This window comes from Schistocerca piceifrons, chromosome 4 (assembly GCF_021461385.2).
Source record: "Schistocerca piceifrons isolate TAMUIC-IGC-003096 chromosome 4, iqSchPice1.1, whole genome shotgun sequence".
Lineage (NCBI taxonomy): Eukaryota > Metazoa > Arthropoda > Insecta > Orthoptera > Acrididae > Schistocerca > Schistocerca piceifrons.
Window position 1 is genome coordinate 44171648 of NC_060141.1, and position 21043 is coordinate 44192690.

Sequence of the window (21043 nt, forward strand, 5' to 3'; positions counted from 1 at the left end):
AATAAACATTATCACAATGAACCTCTGAATTAACAACTTTTAATAGTTTCATGAGATTTTAGCACACAGTAGAGCCATGCTGCGGCTCACGTTGGTGCTGTTTGTAGGTTTCCACCCTCTGTTGGAGGCCAGACGGTATCGATTAGTGGTCACGAGGGCTGTGGTCACGAGGTTGCACCATCTCGTTGTAAACCGGATCCAGCAAGCCGTAAGATGAGTGCATTTCAATCAAAGTAGAGAAACCTCCACCATTGTGATATCTCGCGATTCTTCAGAGACTTGGGTTCGTGTTTCTGCTCGTAGTGTCGCCGAGGCAAAGAGCAGCGAATGGGGTGCTTTCTACTCTGGTGGTAGTGGTTCCTTTCTCGTTCCGGGCACTCTAAATACAGTATTCTGAGGACTTAGTGCAGACTGCCAGTTCCACCTTTGGCGCATTGTTCCATAGTTTATCGTACGTCAGCTAGCTTCAGCAAGATTATCATCAGTCATTCGTTAGACTGCCACTAGTCTGAGTTACCATCTTGTGAAGTGAATGCAACTCCTTGCTGCCTGTCTAATCTCTCGAGAAAGTGTCTGTTACCGGACCTTCTCAGAGGTCGATTCTTGCAGCACCGTCTGTGGCCCCTTGTGTTACAAAGTTTACCAGCATCTTATTTCACCCATTTAATCAGTTGCTTGTTTTTTTAATTAACCTTTGCTATCGTATTTGCTGGTTTACAGCAGGTTTCTAAACTTTTTTATATTATTGGCGTTCTTGGCGTGTAAGGCATTCGGCCGTGATTGTGGTCATTTACCTTGAAATTCTAATTTGGTTTTGTATTTTAGCAGTAAGCCTTTAAAATCTTATTTACTGCCATTCCTGGCGTGTAAGGCATTCTGCCCAGATCACAGGGACTTGTTTTTAAAACATTATCTCTTGTATCTGTATTTAATGGTGATTTACTGAATTGTAGCTAACTCAAAACACTATTATTTACGCTGTTGTTTATTCCTTCGTTAATAACGTCCGGTATTTTATTTATCGTTGAGTCTGGAATTGTTATTGTTGTTGTGGTCTTCAGTCCTGAGACTGGTTTGATGCAGCTCTCCATGCTACTCTATCCTGTGCAAGCTTCTTCATCTCCCAGTACTTACTGCAACCTACATCCTTCTGAATCTACTTAATGTATTCATCTCTTGGTCTGTCTATACGATTTTTACCCTCCACGCTGCCCTCCAATGCTAAATTTGCGATCCCTTGATGCCTCAGAAGATGCCTTACCAACCGGGCCGCTCTTCTTGTCAAGTTGTGCCACAAACTCCTCTTCTCCCCTATTCTATTCAATACCTCCTCATTAGTTACGTGACCTACCCATCCAAACTTAAGCATTCTTCTGTAGCACCACATTTCGAAGGCTTCTATTCTCTTCCTGTCCAAACTATTTATCGTCCATGTTTCACTCCATACAAATACTTTCAGAATCGACTTCCTGACACTTAAATCAATACTCGATGTTAACAAATTCCTCTTCCTCAGAAACGCTTTCCTTGTTATTGCCAGTGAACATTTTATACCCTCTCTACCTCGACCCTCATCATTTATTTTGCTCCCCAAATAGGAAAATTCCTTTACTACTTTAAGTGTCTCATTTCCTAACCTAATTCCCTCAGCATCACCCGACGTAATTCGACTACATTCGATTATCCTCGTTTTGCTTTTGTTGATGTACATCTTATATCCTCCCTTCAAGACACCGTCCATTCCGTTCAACTGCTCTTCCAAGTCCTTTGCTGTGTCTGACAGAATTACAATGTCATCGGCGAACCTCAAAGTTTTTATTTCTTCTCCATGGTTTTTAATCCCTACTCCGAATTTTTCTTTTGTTTCCTTTACTGCTTGCTCAATATACAGATTGAACAACATTGGGGAGAGGCTAAAACCCTGTCTCACTCCCTTCCCAACCACTGCTTCCCTTTCATGCCCCTCGACTCTTATAACTGCCATCTGGTTTCTGTACAAATTTCAAATAGCCTTTCGCTACCTGTATTTTATCCCTGCCACCTTCAGAATTTGAAAGAGAGTATTCCAGTCAACATTGTCGAAAGCTTTCTCTAAGTATACAAATGCTAGAAATGTAGGTTTGCCTTTCCTTAATCTAGCTTCTAAGAGAAGTCGTAAGGTCAGTATTGCCTCATGTGTACTAACGTTTCTGCGGAGGTCAACTTCTACCAGTTTTTCCATTCGTCTGTAAAGAATTCGCGTTAGTATTTTACAGCTGTCACTTATTAAACTGATAGTTCGGTAATTTTCACATCTGTCAACACCTGCTTTCTTTGGGATTGGAATTATTATATGCTTCTTGAAGTCTGAAGGTATTTCGTCTGTCTCATACATCTTGCTCACCAGATGGTAGAGTTTTGTCAGAACTGGCTCTACCAGGGCTGTCAGTAGTTCTAATGGAATGTTGTCTACTCCTGGGGCCTTGTTTCGACTTAGGTCTTTCAGTGCTCTGTCAAACTCTTCACACAGTATCATATCTCCCTTTTCATCTTCATCTACATCCTCTCCTATTTCCATAATATTGTCCTCAAGTACATCGCCCTTGTATAGACCCTCTATTACTCCTTCCACCTTTCTGCTTTGCCTTCTTTGCTTAGAACTGGGTTTCCATCTGAGCTCTTGATATTTGTACAAGTGGTTCTCTTTTTCCCAAAGGCAGTATCTATCTTACCCCTAGTGAGATAAGCCTCTACATCATTACATTTGTCCACTAGCCATCCCTGCTTAGCAGTTTTGCACTTCCTGTCTCATTTTTGATACGTTTGTATTCCTTTTTGCCTGCTTCATTTACTGCTTTTTTGTATTTTCTCCTTTCATCAATTAAATTTAATATTTCTTCTGTTACCCAAGGATTTCTACCAGCCCTCGTCTTCTTACCTACTTGATCGTCTGCTGCCTTCACTACTTCATCCCTCAGAGCTGCCCATTCTTCTTCTACTGTATTTCATTCCCCCATTCCTCTCAATTGTTCCCTTATGATCTCCCTGAAACACTGTACAACCTCTGGTTCTTTCAGTTTATCCAGGTCCCATCTCCTTAAATTCCCACCGTTTTGCAGTTTCTTCAGTTTCAATTGAAACGTCCCCTTATAATAATTATACATGAATTACTATGCTGATAAGCCTCTTACATTATTTGCTTTTTGAACAGCCGAGCAAAACTGAACGTACTAAAACATTCACTAAAGTGACACACAATACTGTTAGCGCAACGCAATCTGATTTTTAAAAACCCCTACAAAAGAATGGCCCTGACTAACATTAACCTATACCTTTCACAAATCACTTACCTCACCAAAAATCTTCGTTACTCGAACTTCTGCAATACAGCGAGCGCCACTACTGCCAGCTAAATTAAAGATTCAAACTACGGAAGGGACTACTGATAGGCATAGTTAGCAAATGAAAGATTTTAATAGAGAACAAACAATGTATTCACCTCAATAGTGTTCAAAAGTCATAATGTATATAGCAGTTCATGATATACAGTATTACAAATTTCACAACTCCGCCATCTCTCCCCTCACATCCACCACTGCTGGTGGCTCACCTCCAACTGCGCAACGCTATGCGCTGCTAACATCCAGCTGCCCAACACTACAATAGCCAACAACAATGCAAACCAGCCACAGACTGCACACAGCACAGCCAGTGATTTTCATACAGAGCGCTATGTGGCGTTACAAATAAAAAAGACCTAAACAGCCTGCTTACATAGCCCCCATGCTCCCCACAAAAAATTTTACAAATTGTTTTGGGCAGTGGCCAATACAGATTTGAAAAAATTTTTCATAATTACAATAACAAAGAAATCAAATGCACACACTTATTAATACAATGTTGACAAAAGATAAAATTTTCTCAGAGTCCATAAAGACAGTCCTGATCATTCATCAAAGTAAAACTGCTGTTTCTTTTCTCAAAGTCTGAGCAGTAAAAGAGAATGCACACGGATGTAGTGGATTTCCATGCAGTTTTGAAGAAGTAGTGTAGTCCTTCCAACGGAAAGACAGTGCTGACTCTTGACATGCTGACAGGTAATGGGCCACAACAGAGCAAACCCACAGCAGAGTCATTCGACGTTTTGAAGAAGATTGGTAGGTAGGTCATCACAGAGCAGACCCACTGTAGTCCTGGTAGAGATTACGGTATTGGTGGGCCACCAGAGGTGCAGACCCACTGCAGTGCTTGTAGAAATAATGGTACTGGTGGGTCATCAAAGATGCAGACCCACTGTAGTCCTTGTAGAGATGGCCAGCAGCCATCTGTTGTGACTGTGCAGGTGCACAATCACCATTGAAGAGTCTTGCGGATAATATAGCAAGTCCATAACCACCTCTTCTGCACTCACAAAGTTTTTGGAATTGTCCATAGAACCAGCAATGCTGTTATCCAGTCCCTTGCTGAATTATTAACGCGTGTGCAAACACTAACAGTCCTTTTTTTTCACATACTGTGCATATACTATGACCAACAGAAATGTATGCAGTGAAATGAATGCTTATAAGTTACTTAATTTGATAAACTGGTGTCAATTACAATTTTATAACATGAGACTACAATTACAGAGATACAGAAAACATAATTAAAAACATAATAATACAGATAACATTTGTAGTAATACAGGCTTTACAAAAGAATAGAAATAAACATATAGTTCAGTGTTACAGGAATTATTACATGAGTACATACATAAAAGATCAGAATAACTTTTGAAACAACATCTTTACACATGAGCATTAAAACAAAACAGAATAAATAATGTCTAAGCATATTTACAAGGTAAATAACATATTATTGATGCCAATTATATTTGAGGATAACAGTATTCCTCATCATAGTCATGTAGCTGAGTATTAGAAGAGAAAAAAAATTCTATGAAACAGTACACAGAGACAGGAAGAAAACAAATACACAAGGGTACACAAACACATCGTGGGATAACACAAAAGGAACAGACAGGGTTCGTTTTCAGTGTAACATTTGGTACTGCTGTCCAACCCAAAACTTCATTCCACAGATCTTTTTTTTCTTATTTCAACATTTGTTTCCACCAAAAAAATCCTACCAAAGCCTGCTTTCTGTATTCTGTTCATATCCTCTTTCAAAAATAGTTTTCTCCACTGTACACTACTTTTTTGGCCAAACCATTTTCTTATAGCTTCTCAATGCATTTCTTCCAATCCATCATAGTTAGTTTCTTATATAGTCTACCCCCTCTTAAGCTAACTTAAATCTACTGAGCTCAGATGCTAAACTAAGGGACGAGACAATGCAGCAGCATAAAACAATTAATACAAACAGCAATGAAAAAAAATGGAAGTTGTCAAAGCAAGCTGCAGTAAATCTAAATTACAAAGCAATGCAAAATTATAACTAATATGAGCCAATGTACAGCAACAAGAAAAATAAATCAGTAGTAAAACTAAATTAACAGAGCAATACAAAGTGAAATTTAGTAGCACTATGCCTGGCAAGCAGCAGAAGCAAATGTAATAACTTATATCTAAACATGAAAAAGCTCAAGCAGAAAAAATATTACAGTAAAAATAGCCATGTTTAATACCTATGTCACATCTTAACACTAGGGTGATGCAGCACGATAAGTTACTGTAGCAGACAAGTTACCAAATCGTTTAAAAAATTATTTATGCAGTTCCTGTGAAGGGAAATGTCTATTTGTGCTCTCTTTTCTAAGAAAGTACATCATAAATGTATTCTTTCCTGGGTCTGTAGACAGAAAATAGTGATATTAGTACATCTATTAAATTTTATAATATCCAATGCTGCAGTGCAGCTAGAAACTAGATATTAAACGAAATGAGAAAATATGTACAAACAAAGGCATGAAACATCATTCATTAGCCATATGGCATTTCATAAGGTAGTAAAAAAAAATCTCTCAACTAGAAAGACAGTAGTCATAATCAGGTGTATAGACAAAATATTTCTCGTCATTTCATTAGACATGTCAGTAAATATAATAAATTAAGAGCTCCACAGTGTTATCATATGTTTTCAAGTTTGAGCGTATCGTATTTGCGATGCTTTCTACAAAGGAATGTCAATAGCGAGGATAATGGCCCCTTTTTTTTCACCTGTGCCTCTGAAAGGCACACACTAATGGCTTTTTTTCCAGGCGTCTGTCATGCAGCTGGGTGCCCACATCGCATTACGTGAAGGTGGTCACTTAACTTTCTTACCGAAATATTTACGACAGCAGTTTCCGCTACAGTGACAGTCTCATATAAAAATATTTCACAGGTCAAGAATTTGCGTTACAAAGCTGTAGAAACAAAATCCTATTGATATAACAGTGTCCAAAAAATTTTCGTCGGCATTGTAATACATTCAGGCATTTACATACATTTCATAACTCTTAAAGTACGATTCTTGGTTTCCAACAACCTTTTTCACAAACCAGAGTCCCTAACCACTACTCATTATTCCTTACCTTATTTGTCGACACTTCTTCAATATTTCATCATAACAGATACATAACATAATCAAATAACTCATATAGCATCAGCTTATTGGTCATAAACATACCGCAACAGCATAATACACATAGTGATCGTAATAATAACATCATAACACCTCAGTCAACTCTCAAAATCGTCGTAGCTTCCTCCAATAATTTCAAAACCTAAAAAAAATTCTCTGCTCATGTCAAAATTTGTCATCTGCCTAAAACGTACTTTAAGAATCGTGATCCCATACCAAATATATCATTCAAAGCTCTCATAATATCACAATGGGTCCAAAAAAATATGAACAGTTCACAAAGTACAGACAAAATACAATTTCATAAGTGTGAAGTAATCCAACTCTGTAATTGGGTAAAAATGTGTCACTGACGTAGTAAAAATGTTTGTCTCTCTCAGTTAAATGATCAGATTGCTGTGTAATTTGTGTGTTAGAGAAATATGGTACCGATGTGTAAAGTTGAGTAAGCAAATACCATATTAGCTAGGGCTCCTTGTGCTTGCTAAACACATGATACACAAAGTAAGCGTGTATCCCCCTGAGGATTAATGTAATTATACCCTCAGGTGTTACAGATTACAGCAATGGAATGAAATGTATCACGGAAAACCTTTGTATCATTGTACTTCAAATATATTTAAAAATAAATGTTTTAAGTACACAATTAATCACTCAAATACGTCTACTGTAGCGCTAAACTGTGTGTCTTGTTGTAAGATAATCTCTGTGGAAGTGTCGTAGTTATTGTCCTCCGAAAGCTAAGTTCTGCAGAAGTCAATGTACTTACCTCATGATACACAAAAGTGAAATGCTTTGCGTATAGATATCTTAGTTATTACGCTTATTGCCGTGATGAGGAAAGTACTGTGCTGTAACGTATCGTTGTCCTATGGAAAAGGCTGTCTCCTTGTTGCTATAGCACAAAAGTTACTACTAAAACATGTTTTACTTTACAGAAGAATTCAGAAAAACTGTGCAGATACAAAACAAAAACACTGCAAAAGCAACATTGTAAATTGTCACTCATTAGTAGCGTCGTGATAAAATCGTGTAGCTGTCACATAAACTAACCACTGTGTCATCTGGTATCTCACAGAAAGTACTTTAAATCCAGAATACATTTTCAAGTAAACCAAAATGTTGTATTAAAATCTCATTAGCAGTACTGGTAAATGTTCTAAGTATGTGAGCCTTATAGTCGTTACGTAACCGTGCAACCAACAAGCAAGAATGTACACACACAATTACACTGTGTCGTCTGTTCGCAATAACAATGCATTCGTAATTTCTGTTTAAATAAGTTCTCTTGGTTCTTGACTGAATATTTAACTTCAAACATTGTTGCATGTTAACAGATTCTAAGTCTGACAAAGCATACTAGCAATGTAAAGTGAAAAGTTATATGGCAAAGACAAAGTTAAAAAGCAGATTATCTTTCAATAAATGGTTTTACATGTGAAATGTGGTGTAACCCTTTGCTCTTCCTAGTACGTAGAGTTTCAACTTTAACGCAATTATCATGTGGTATACGTCGGTAAAGGATACTGGAATTTTTCTCAATGTTATCGTCTATGTTATTTTTCCCTGAGCCAGCGGGCGCACGTGGCTGCCTGCGGTGCGAGTCATTGTCTGTTTCTTTGTTGGCGCGCATCGTTACTGGGATTAGGAGACCTAAATTCTACAAATTCACCTTGCTCAGAGGGCCCAGCCCTGTTTAAATCCAGCCAGTTCTGATGCAATTCAGCTCTGTCGTTACGATCATATCGTCTGTCGTCATGTCGGTAGATTCCATAGTTTCTTTCTTGTCGGTCATGTGGTGGAGAATTTCTCCCTGAATCGTAACTGCGCGCTGGACCGTTGCGTCTAAAGTTATTCTGTCTCCCTTGATAATAATTATTTTGGTTCCCATATTGTCTGTTTCTCTGATTGTCTCTGTGATAGTCACTACCGCAGAGAGGTGATCTTTCCCTGTAATTATTACTACTCTGCCAACGGTTGTCATACGGGTGGTGTCTGTTTTGGTCACGATTTGTGTTGTGAGAATAGCCTTGTCGTGTCCAGTTATTATTTCTTTCATCGCGGAATTGCGACAGATGTGACCTGTAATTGTTGTGTTCCTGTTTTCGCGTTCCGCGATTGTCAGTGTCAATTTCTAATTCTTGTAAGAGTCCCTGAAAAGCTTCAATGTCGTCTTTGCCACGTCCTGCCAAAATAATATGTCGTAAATGTTCAGGTAATTTGATTAAGCAAATGCGGATGAGTTCTGAGGGGCTGTATGGGTTTGACAAGTACTGATTCTTGTGCAACATGCCTTCAAAATATTTCACAAGACTGGAAAATTCAGATTGTTCGAAATGTTTCATCATTATGATGCTATGTTTTACTCGATCTTGTGTAGTTTGAGACCAATATGCTGAGAGGAAGGCATGATAAAATTCTCCTTCACTGTGACAATCGTGAATTACCGATCGCATTCTTACAGCTGGTTCATTCTCTAAATAGCCACACATAAATTCTAATCTGTGCTCTAATGACCAGTTGGGGGGAAAACAATGAGAGAATTGATGGAGCCACGCTTGTGGATGAATGTCGTTGCCAGAATTATTAAATGTTTAGAATTTACGTGTAGTAATGAACAGCTTATAGTCAAAATCATCGTGTCGACGAGTAGCATATCGGTCATTGTTACGTCGTGTCGGCGGTTCCATCTCAAAATTCGGTGCACCTTGCCAATTTCTTTCATAATTTACGAAATGCCCTGTGATATTATTTTGTGGCTTTTCCGTATTTCTAAGTCCCTCTTCCCGTGTTGGAGCGCGAGTGTCCTCTGAAATACGTAATTTTTGTATTACTTGTGCCAACTGATCTTGTACTTCCCGGATTTCTCTTTTGTGTTGCGAATTAATTTGATTCTGATTTTGTTTGAATTTCTTAATTTGTTCATACTCTTCTGTGTCAGTGATGGCTACAGGTCTTGTGTCATTCAGATCATCATCCACCTTTGTAAATAAGTTAGTGGACTGATCCAAAAGTTCGGCTACTTTCTCCGATAGTGAACTTATTTCCTCAGTGTGTTTTTCTGAACCAAGTTTCAGAGGTCCATTTGTGTTGAAATCGTATTACTGTGTCCTTTAAGTTTTCCTGAGTTTTTGCAAGTAGCGTAACCGAATCGGTAGATGCAACTGAGTCAATTTTAGCTTGCAAGGTCTCATGATTTTCATGAACAATAGTTTGCAGTTCTTTTATGGCTGCTTCGTGATTCTGTAATGCATTTTCATGCCGCGAAAAAATAGGTTGAAAATGCTCACAAATTTGTGTTTTTACATCATTACAGACTTTTTGACATTTCGATTCAATGTTATGTAACACAGTAGTTAAATCTTCACGTGTTTGTTCAAGCTTATGTTCCACTGAGTCTAACTTTTGAAGCTTTTGTTCCATTGCGTCTAGCTGTTGCTGTGTTTGTCTCTGGTGTTGTTCCATTGTGTCTAACTTTTGAAGATTTTCTTCAATTGTGTCTTACTTTTGAAGATTTTGTTCCATTGCGTCTAACTTTTGAAGCCTTTGCTGTGTTTGTCTCTGATTTTGTTCCATTTGTTGCATTAATTGCAATAATAATGAATTAGTGTCTGGAATCTTTTTCTCTATGCTTTTTGGCAGTGCATTTTCATCGGCAACATTCACATTTTGACAAGTAGAAAATGTGTCTTGACTCATTTGAGAAAACGGTGAGGACCCAAAACCTGAGTCTACAGTATTTGCAATATTGTGTTCTGTCATTTCGGATTCCTGAGGCGAGCTGTTGCCGACCGATCGATCGATAATGCTTCCCTGTTCACTACCTGTTTCACTGTCTACACCATTATTTGCCGCCCGCTCCATTTCCCTATGCACAATTACCAAATTACTTCTTCGAACGTCTGTTAATTCACTACACAGTGGTGCTGATAAGCTACGCTCGTCGTCACTATTATTTCTCAGTTTAATTTGGAGCTTAGTCTTACGTTTTTCACACGCCATTATTGTCACAATACACAATATTTGACACGAAAACACAGAAAAGCACAATTTGAAGAGCAAAAATAAGAGAACACATTAACATAGCGCTGAAAATAATATCAAGTTAATTGCAAGCGCAGCTGCGAAATACTTGGTGCAGATCTACATGAATGCCACAACTGTTTTACTGTACAACAATGAAAGACTGCAACTATAAAGGAGATTCTCTCTACAATTACGCACTAGCAATAAACAATAGCTACACTAATTACACAAACTACAAGAAAAAATCAGAAGCTTCCAGTGAGGTATCCTCGGCTTAGAATAATTATACATGAATTACTGTACTGATAAACCTCTTACATTCTTTGCTTTTCAAACAGCCGAGCAAAACTGAACGTACTCAAACATTCACTATAGTGTCACACAATACTTTTAGCGCAACGCAATCTGACTTTCAAAAATCCCTACAAAAGAATGGCCCTGACTGACATTGACCTATACCTTTCACAAATCACTTACCTCACCAAAAATCTTCGTTACTCGAACTACTGCAATACAGCGAGCGCCACTACTGCCAGCTAAATAAAAGATTCAAACAACGGAAGGGACTACTGATAGGCATAGTTAGCAAATGTAAGATTTTAATAGAGAACAAACAATGTGTTTACCTCAATAGTGTCCAAAAGTCATAATGTATATAGCAGTTCATGATATCCAGTATTACAAATTTCAAAACTCCGCCATCTCTCTCCTCACATCCACCACTGCTGGCGGCTCACCTCCAACTGCGCAACGCTACGCGCTGTTAACATCCAGCTGCCCAACACTACAATAGCCAACAACAATGCAAACCAGCCACAGACTGCACACAGCACAGCCAGTGATTTTCGTACAGAGCGCTATGTGGCGTTACCAATAAAAAAACCTAAACAGCCTACTTACATAAGCTACAGTTCATAACCAATAGATTTTTGTCAGAGTCCACATCTGCCCCTGGAAATGTCTTACAATTTAAAACCTGGTTCCTATATCTCTGTCTTACCATTATATAATCTATCTGATACCTTTTAGTATCTCCAAGGTTCTTCCAGTTAACAACCTTCTTTCATGATTCTTGAACCAAGTGTTAGCTACGATTAAGTTATGCTCTGTGCAAAATTCTACCAGACGGCTTCGACTTTCATTTCTTACCGCAGTCCATATTCACCTACTATGTTTCCTTCTCTCCCTTATCCTACTCTCGACTTCCAGTCACCCATCACTATTAAATTTTCATCTCCCTTCACTACCTGAATAATTCCTTTTATCTCATCATACATTTCATCAATTTCTTCATCATCTGCAGAGCTAGTTGGCATATGAACTTGTACTACTGTAGTAGGCGGGGGCTTCGTGTCTATCTTGGCGACAATCATGCGTTCACTATGAGGTTTGTAGTAGCTTGCCCGCACTCCTACTTTTTTATTCATTATTAAACCTACTCCTGCATTACCTCTATTTGATTTTGTATTTATAACCCTGTATTCACCTCACCAAAAGTCTTATTCCTCCTGCCACCGCACTTCACTAATTCCCACTATATCTAACTTCAACATATAGTTTTCCCTTTTCTTAATTTTCTAACCTACCTGGCCGATTAAGGGATCTGAAATTCCACTCTCCGATCCGTAGAACGCCAGTTTTCTTTCTGCTGATAACGACGTCCTCCTGAGTAGTCCCCTGCCGGAGATCCGAATGGGGGACTATTTTACCTCCGGAATATTTTACCCAAGAGGACTCCATCATCATTTAACCATACAGTAAAGCTGCATGCCCTCGGCAAAATTACGGCTGTAGTTTCTTCTTGCTTTCAGCCGTTCGCAGTACCAGCACAGTATGGCCGTTTTGGTTAGTGTTACAAGGCCAGATCAGTCAATCATCCAGACTGTTGCCCCTGCAACTACTGAAAAGGCTGCTGCCCCTCTTCAGGAACCACACGTTTGTCTGGTCTCTTAACAGATACCCCTCCGTTGTGGTTGCACCTACGATACGGCCATCTGTATCGCTGAGGCACGCAAGCCTCCCCACCAAGGGCAAGGTCCAGGGCTCATGGGGGGTCTGGAATTACTAGTTCAAAATAAATTGTGTGTAACTGTAAAAGGCAACCAGTAGCAACTGATTACGACCCTGTCCTCAATCGTAACCGAATCCTGCCCTCCCTTGACTATCAGGTCTTAACAGCATCTCAGACGATAGCATTACACTATAGCTATCATACCGGAAAGCTACATATCTGCAGCTGTGTTTTTCTTTGATTTGTCACGTTTTTTTACATATTTAGATTATGCAGATGTTTGTTAGGTTACGCTATGCTCCACAATTTCACGGCAAACGAACACAGCATGCATACTTCACATTTCGTCATACTTGTGTATTTATTTAATGAACAAATTACCATTTTGCAGGTGACTTTATTTAAATAGTAATTACAACAGAAAATACAAAATCGTGGTAATTTTAGAAGTGGTCAGTCTTATGTGTCAGCTGACATACCTCTGGGAAAGACTGCCAAAACACGCTTCTGACAACCTAAATAATTGTTTAAACAATATTTAACGACAGTCTGTTGTCATTTGTCGTGACCACACTGGCACATAATTAGTGGCTCATTTATTCATTGATAAACCTGGATTTATACTTATTGTGAATGGTATGAATGTGACTTAACGTCTAATATTTGTTTTATTTAAATATTTTTGTCATATGTTACCTTAGGCCAACGGCCTTAACGCAGTGGTAACAACGGTTCCCGTCAGATCACCGAAGTTAAGCGCTATCGGGCTGGGCTAACACTTGGATGGGTTACCATCTGGTCTGCCGAGCGCTCTTGGCAAGCGGGGTGCACTCAGCCCCTGTGAGGCAAACTGAGGAGCTACTTGACTGAGAAGTAGCGGCTCCGGTCTCGGAAACTGACATACGGCTGGGAGAGCAGTGCGCTGACTGAATGACCCTCCATATTCGCACCTAATGACACCTGTGGGCTGAGGGTGACACGGCGGCCGGTCGGTACTGTTGGAGCTTCCAAGGCCTGTTCGGACGGAGTTTAGATTTTTTAATGTTATTTTAGTCTGTGGTCTGGTTGAGTAAAATGGTATCTGTACAACATAAGATCGATGTTTTTTAGTGGGGACGGCCTTCAGTCAATGAAAAGCAGACAGTAGCAGTACACTATGGAAGTCAAGTGGAGACTGGGAATTTTCGAGTGAAGAACTCCAGAGAGCGATTCTGGCAAATTTACGCACCTTCTGGAAGGAGGCAGACCTGACTGTGGCCACAAGCGGTGTTCTATCGCGGAGGCGTTTGATTCTGGGCAGTAAATGGCTGATAGCATACTTTAACTTCTGAAGCGACTTTACGTTTCGAGAGATCTGAATGTGCTCCATTGTAGGACTCTTTTTCTGCTTGTATTACAGTACTGTGGATAGACGGAGTATGAGTTACTATTATTTGTATCACAGGGGTTAGTTTGGAAATCATTATGATGAGCTCTGAACAATTTTGACCTGTTGAACATTTCGTTAAATTTGGTTACGAAATGGACTTACATTTCATGTATCTTTGAGCACTATTTTGTTTTGGTGTTTTTCTACTATTTATCTTCTATTTAATATTGCTGTGTATTTTATTAAACCGCAATTGTGGCCAATTCATAGACTTGGTGGGTACAGTATCACAGCTTCACGTTATTACTTACTCCGAGTTAGCTGCAGTGCACGGAAGTAGTTTTGTGCGGCTCAACCCTATGGCTACATTGAGCTATTAATTTATAAACAGAGTCGTCCATTGCCCAAGTACCTAAGGTACGAGTAACCGCAGGGAAAAGCGAAACTGGTTTGCTTGCATAGGACGCCGTTTAGAAGAGCGGCTACACAAGCAGTAACTACGAGGGCTATCCACAAAGTACATTACGTTTTCGTTTGTGTCCGTTAGGGGCGGGGCTAGCGCGGCCATCTTGGTGTCATGGCATTCCGCCGCTCAGTCGGCATCCTGCCGTGCTAGTGAAAGGTTCGTGTTGTACTCTTTTGAGTTACTGTGACAGTTTGAAATGTCAGCGTTAATTGAAAATGCCGCGAAGTGTGAAGTGCGTGCTGTAATAAGGTTTCTGACTGAAAAAAACTGTACACCGATAGAAATCTATCGGCAGCTTTGTGAAGTGTATGGGGACAACACAGTCAGTGAAGGTGGAGTGCGTCAATGGGTCATAAAATTTAAAAATGGCCGAACTAACGTTCAGGACGAAGAGCGAAGTGGAAGACACAGCCTAGTGACTGCCGAACTTGTCGAAAAAGTCGATTCCGCGGTCCGTGAAAACCTTAATTTCACAATAACGGAACTCTCTATGAGTTTTCCACAAATTTCACGAAGTCTGTTGCACGAAATCATTACCGAAAAGCTTGGTTACCACAAGTTTTGTGCAAGATGGATACCAAAAATCTTGACAGAGATTCACAAAAACCAGCGAATGGCTGTAGCGTTAACGTTTTTGGACGCTTACGAGAAAGATGGCGACTCATTACTCGATCGCCTCGTTACTGGTGACGAAACATGGGTTAAGCATGTGAACTGCGAGACAAAATTACAGTCAATGCAGTGGGGGCACACAAATTCCCCCCCAAAAACCCAAGAAATGCATGCGGACAATGTCGGCGAGGAAGGTGATGGAGACTGTCTTTTGGGACAGAAAAGGTGTGATTTTTGTGGATTTCCTGGAAAGAGGCACTACAATAAACTCTCAAAGGTATTGCCAAACTCTGCACAACCTCAGAAGAGCAATACAAAACAAGCGCAGGGGAAAGTCGAGCTCAGAGATGTTGCTGATTCACAACAACGCCCGGGCCCACACGGCAAATGCCACTCGTGAATTTCTCGAATCTTTTAAGTGGGAGTTGTTTCCTCATCCGCCGTACAGTCCCGACCTGGCTCCGAGCGACTTCCACATATTCCCAGCAATGAAGAAGTGGTTGGCTATGCAGCGTTTTGATGACGACGCACAGATTCAAGAAGAGGTAACCACGTGGGTGAAGGCGCAGGCGGCCGAATTTTACGACGAAGGAATTTCCAAGCTCGTCCATCGCTACGATAAGTGCCTTAATTTTAATGGCAACTGTGTAGAAAAGTAGTATTTAAGTGTGGCTTTCATCTGTATATAATAAAAAAAATTCCAATACTTTATTTATTTTTAATTCCAAAACGTAATGTACTTTGTGGATAGCCCTCGTATTATGTACCGTCGCAATTGAGGTTTTCTCCTCTGCGATATGAATCTCTTTACAACTGCCATTGTAATTCTAGCACCTTACAGTTTTCCGTGATCCAGGTTCCTAATCTGTTGCGTGACAGGCAGTTTGGGTGGGGAGTACGAGAATAAGTTTTTGCAGCAGTTGCGTGCATGACAATCACTAGCGAAAGTTTGGTGTGGGAAAGCTGGATCTTCAAGAATGAAGAAGAAGACTATGCAGAGGCGTGCTGAGTTCGTGACTGCAGAGGCCAGCAGCAACACAGACATCGACGGGCGAGCAGCATCTGCCGCAAAAGCAGCGCGGCCACGGGGGGGGGGGGGGGGGGGGGGGTGACAGCGAGCTCGGTGGGAACGGAATCGGCAACATCAGTACAGCAGAAGCAGCCAGAAAGACAGGTAAGTTATGGAACTTCCGCCAATACTGTTAAAATGTGCTAACCCTCAGAGTTACCGTCAGTGATTGAGACCAATGCATAAGCAACCACACAGTATATGTGATTCAAATAATTTTACTGAGCCAGACAGCCATGAATCCGTACAAGGTGATAGGGACGGTATTTTTGGGCCATGTAGTCTGAAATCAGAGATGGATGGTGTAACTGCGGCTCATTCAGTGGCGTGATGAAGGCAATTCTGACGAATTTGAACTCTAAAACGGGGTTATTGGGAACAGAGACCTGTTAAATACAAACAGAGTTCATTAGACAAGTGTAACAGGAAGTCAAAAGCTGTAGCAACGAAAATTAAATCAGATATAGATGGAATGATTGACTCAAAATTAGAAACTGTAAGGGCAATTGTATTCAAACTTTCTGAAGAGGTAGGCATGCTTAACACTACAGTCGACACAGTGGAGAAATGTCCGGCTGCTTAGCTGACTACGCCGGCACAGTAGCTCAGTGTGTTCGGGCAGAGGGTTAACGGCCATCTGTAATAAAAAACTGAGTTAATAGGTCAATTGTGAACTTGAACAAGCGTCATGGTACGTCCTCACCGAACAAATAGAACGAACAATAATGAACAAAATGTGATCAACAAAAGAAAATGGTAACGTACTTGCCGCCCATGTAGCGGGCCCTGGTTCGATTCCCAACCGGGTTGGAGATTTTTATTCTCTCGTGGACTGAGTGTTGTGTTGTCCTCATCATCATTTCATCTCCATCATTGGCACGCATGTCGCTCAATGTGGCACTGACAAAAATAAGACTTGTACTTGGCGGCCGATCCCGAATGGGACCTCCCGGCCAACAATGCCATACGATAATTTTCATTTTTTAGTGGAAAAATATTTTGGGGATAAGTTGGAAAAGATGGAGGATGAACTGTTCGGTGAGGTAAAGAACTGTCTGTTGCACTTAAGGAAGTTACCATTAAGTCTATTAAGAATTTGTTTAGTAGAGTGGCAAAGTGTGAAATCGAGGAGGTGAAAAATAGGCAACAGCAGGAAGTGAAGATTAATTTCCAAAAATATCTTACAGTGGGAAAAGAAGATTAATGATGTAAAGGCATAATTATGTGCCTTAGCGGCGTTCAGGCTACTACCATGATAAGTGTTCCAGGGGTAACACAGTAGTGATTTTTAGATACTGGAAAACACTATCCAGTTGATTTTATTGCTGCATGTAGAGCTGGTTTCCTGAGAGGAATCTTAGAAGTGGCTGAATACTTCTCGAGGTAATGCACAGTCATGGGAAACTTTAATGCGGCCTACATTTACTACTTACCAAGTGTTCATAAATGGACGAAGTTTCAAACATGGAAATGGACCGATGTGGTACTTTTGCGTGTGAACTGGCTAAAGTGACACATATAGCACATCCGCTGGGGCTGTTGACAGAGGTTACAATGCTCATGAGATGCTTACCAGAAATTTTACAATGCGATCTTGTCCATATTCCAACAAAGTCCATTGGCGATTTATAGATTTTATTGAGAAACTTCAAGAGTTTCTGAAGTTCAAGCCACATAGTTGGACCAGAAAGCACATGACTTATTTGTATAAGTATTAATTACGACTGTGTAACCTCCCCCTCACTTATCGACCTTAATGACAGTGAAAAATTAAACCGCGTGTACCTAATGGAAATTTGGGAAAAGCAATCGTCACCGAAGTTGATCTGTCGGTAAAGAGGGAGGAAAGGGTTACATCTAAGTGAAAGGAAAAATGCATATGAAACTGGTGGAAATTAATTTTAAAAAGGGGTAAAGTTAATAAAGAAAGTAAATGTGCAGCCGTTACATTAACAATTAACTAGTGGTAATTATATATTTGAGATTTAGGGGAAATTACGGTCGCCAGTCCTATGGACAATTACTATAGTAACTAAAAAAGAAAGGTTATTACACATATAATTAGCACTAGAAGTGTGGCAACTGAAGGTTGACACGTGTAGTGTGAAAACTGAAAGTTTGTCAGAAGTAATAAATTTCGCTACACTTTTAATTAATTTAGCAAAAGAATTAATAAACCCGGAAAATTGTAAGTTAATTTAGTGACTGAAATTAATAGTGAGCTTTGTTTCTGAAGCACATCGAAATTCAGTAAAATACGGTTAGTCTTGGACTACCTCAACAATAATTTCAAAAGCTACTTGAATATACGCAATTTAGAAATAAAAGATTTAACTTTGAACATGAATTAAATGATTTTGAACAATTAACAATAGTAAAATTTAGTACGTACCACGCTGAGCTGCAGTCACAGGTAAGCTAAAATACGGTAACAAAACTCGCACTCTTAATTTGTGCTTGTGTAATCTAAATATTGCAGCCAGCTATGAATACCTCAACTGAACTTTGAAATTAAAGCAGTGAAATCGAATGATAATACTTTAATGCTGGCGTTTGAATTTCGACGACACTCGGGTTCATTCCGGAAAAGGAAGAGACCCTGCTTGGTAATGCAATTGGGACAATGAGCAACAAAGATTCATGCTACATTGTTGTAATTTAGTGAGAAAAATTTAACAGTTTTAAAAGCTGAGGTCTGCCATACAGTTCTAAAACTTTACGTGCTACCAGTCTTCCTTGTTGGTTGATTGAAGGTTTGAAGTCGTCGATCGAGGAGGTGGCGACAGTCACTCATTATCGGCCGTAGCTGTTGCAGAAGTTGGATGTTGGCGTGCCTTCTTCTCGACACGGTCTCCAGCCAAAACGGGCTCTTGATGTGAGCCAGCTAACGTTCCCGTCCGCGAGACCATGTCAGAAACTAACATAGCAAGTCGAGCGCAATTACATGCTACCAAACCCCGAAAGCGCAGCAGCTCGCGGGAGCGTCACACAACACACCTGCTCCACTGCACTACTCCAGCCAGACTCCCTCTCTGCCCGCGCTCCACGCGGCAGAGTTAACACTACCAAAGATCCTAAACATTTCGGTTCTCCACACGACCTATCGATGTATTCGTTCGATAGCATAGTTTTCCCCTAGGCAAGACCCACAACACAAACCAATTACACATCGACACAAATGCATTGTAAATAAAATAGTAAAACAATTACAATACATAAAGGCAGAGAAATCTCATATCTTCAGGTAACAAAATAAGGAAAAAAATTGTAATACAATTGGTGAAAATAGGAGGATATGCATTTGCGTAGTTACAACCGATAACACAAAATAGTGCTAATTCAAGAAGTGGTCGATCGTATGTTTAGCTGACACCGTCTTTCTAAAAGAGTGCCAAAAGATGCTTCCGACAAGGAGGCCGAAATAATTCTTTAAACAATGTTGCACGACAATCTGTCGTCATTTATAGTGAGTGTATTTGCACAAGAATACTGGCTTATTTATTTATAGACAAACCTTTAGTTACATTTATTGTGAATGGTCTGAGCGTGACCAAATGTTTATAACATTTCCTTATTTAAATTTTGATAAAATGTATTAGTTTAGTCCGGGGAGTGGTGAAGTTGAGTCAAATGGTGCCTGTAGATGGTAAGAACGATGTATTTTTCGTGAGGATGGCCTTCAGCCAATGGAGAAGCAGACAGCAGCAGGACACTACGGTAGCCAAGTGGAGACTGGGACTATTCTTAGTGAAGAGCCTGTAGTGTAGTGTTTTATTCGGTTATGTGGCTGACAGAGTGTTGGTGGTGGACGGCAGCTGCGATTCTTTATGTTTTGAGGACCCCTTTATGTTTGAGCTTGAAGGAAGCAGGCCTGCCAGTGATAACAAGTGGTATTTGATCGTGTAAGTGGTCGTTTCAGTGCAGTAAATGCCGAGTACCATAGTCTAATTTCTGAAATGACTTTATATTTCGAGAGATCTGAATGTTCTCCAGAATAATACGCTAAATTTTCAAGCTTGTATTACTTAACTGAGTATAAAGAGTATATGAGTTATCATTCCTTGTCTCATGACTAAATCATCCGTAAATCATGGTGTTGAACTCTGAACTGCTTGACCTGGTGAATACTTCGTGTGCTTTGATTACAAAGCGGACTTAGTTTTCGAAAATGTTTGATTACAATTTAGTTTGGGGATTTTACTACGATTCTCATAATGCTCTCAATGTAACTTAACTGCATTTGAGAAGGGTGTTTTCCGTTTTTATTTTAACTCAGTATCGCAGGACCACTTCCCATTTATATAAGCTGACTTCTCTTGAATAAATATTATACAACTTCATTCTCTGTCATCTACATCAATTACAGATGTTTAAATGGAATCATTTTCGTTATATTAACAGAATCGTCCGTCGGTTCTTGGTAGAACAACATTATAATAAATGAAAAGCACCAGTTTGCTTTTGTTCTACAATATTACCTTTACCGCTTTTCGGCTTACAAGGCCACCTTCAGTCATTTACTTTTCATTAAATTAATGATTTTTCTTATACATCTACATCAATTACAGATGTTAAAATGGAATCCTTTTCATTAAATTAATGATTTTTCTTATACTTTATATTGCTGTGTATTTTATTGATTCGCAACTGTAACCAAGGCACAGACTATGTGACTGCAGTATTACTGCTTCAGCGAGTTAGCGGCAAGACATGAAAGAGGCGAGTGCACCTCGACCATATGACCACATCGAGCTATCCTTTCTTGAACAGAGCCGTGCATAGCCCTAGTACCTAAAGTATGAGCAGCCACAGGTGGAGTAGAAACTCGTTTGTTTTGCCCAATGAAGAATGCACTCCGCGGGAAGCATTACATGGATGCGGACGACAGTCCCTAAGGTGGCATAAGGCCGTCGCACTGAACGGACATTGTGTTGAGAAATTGGGTTT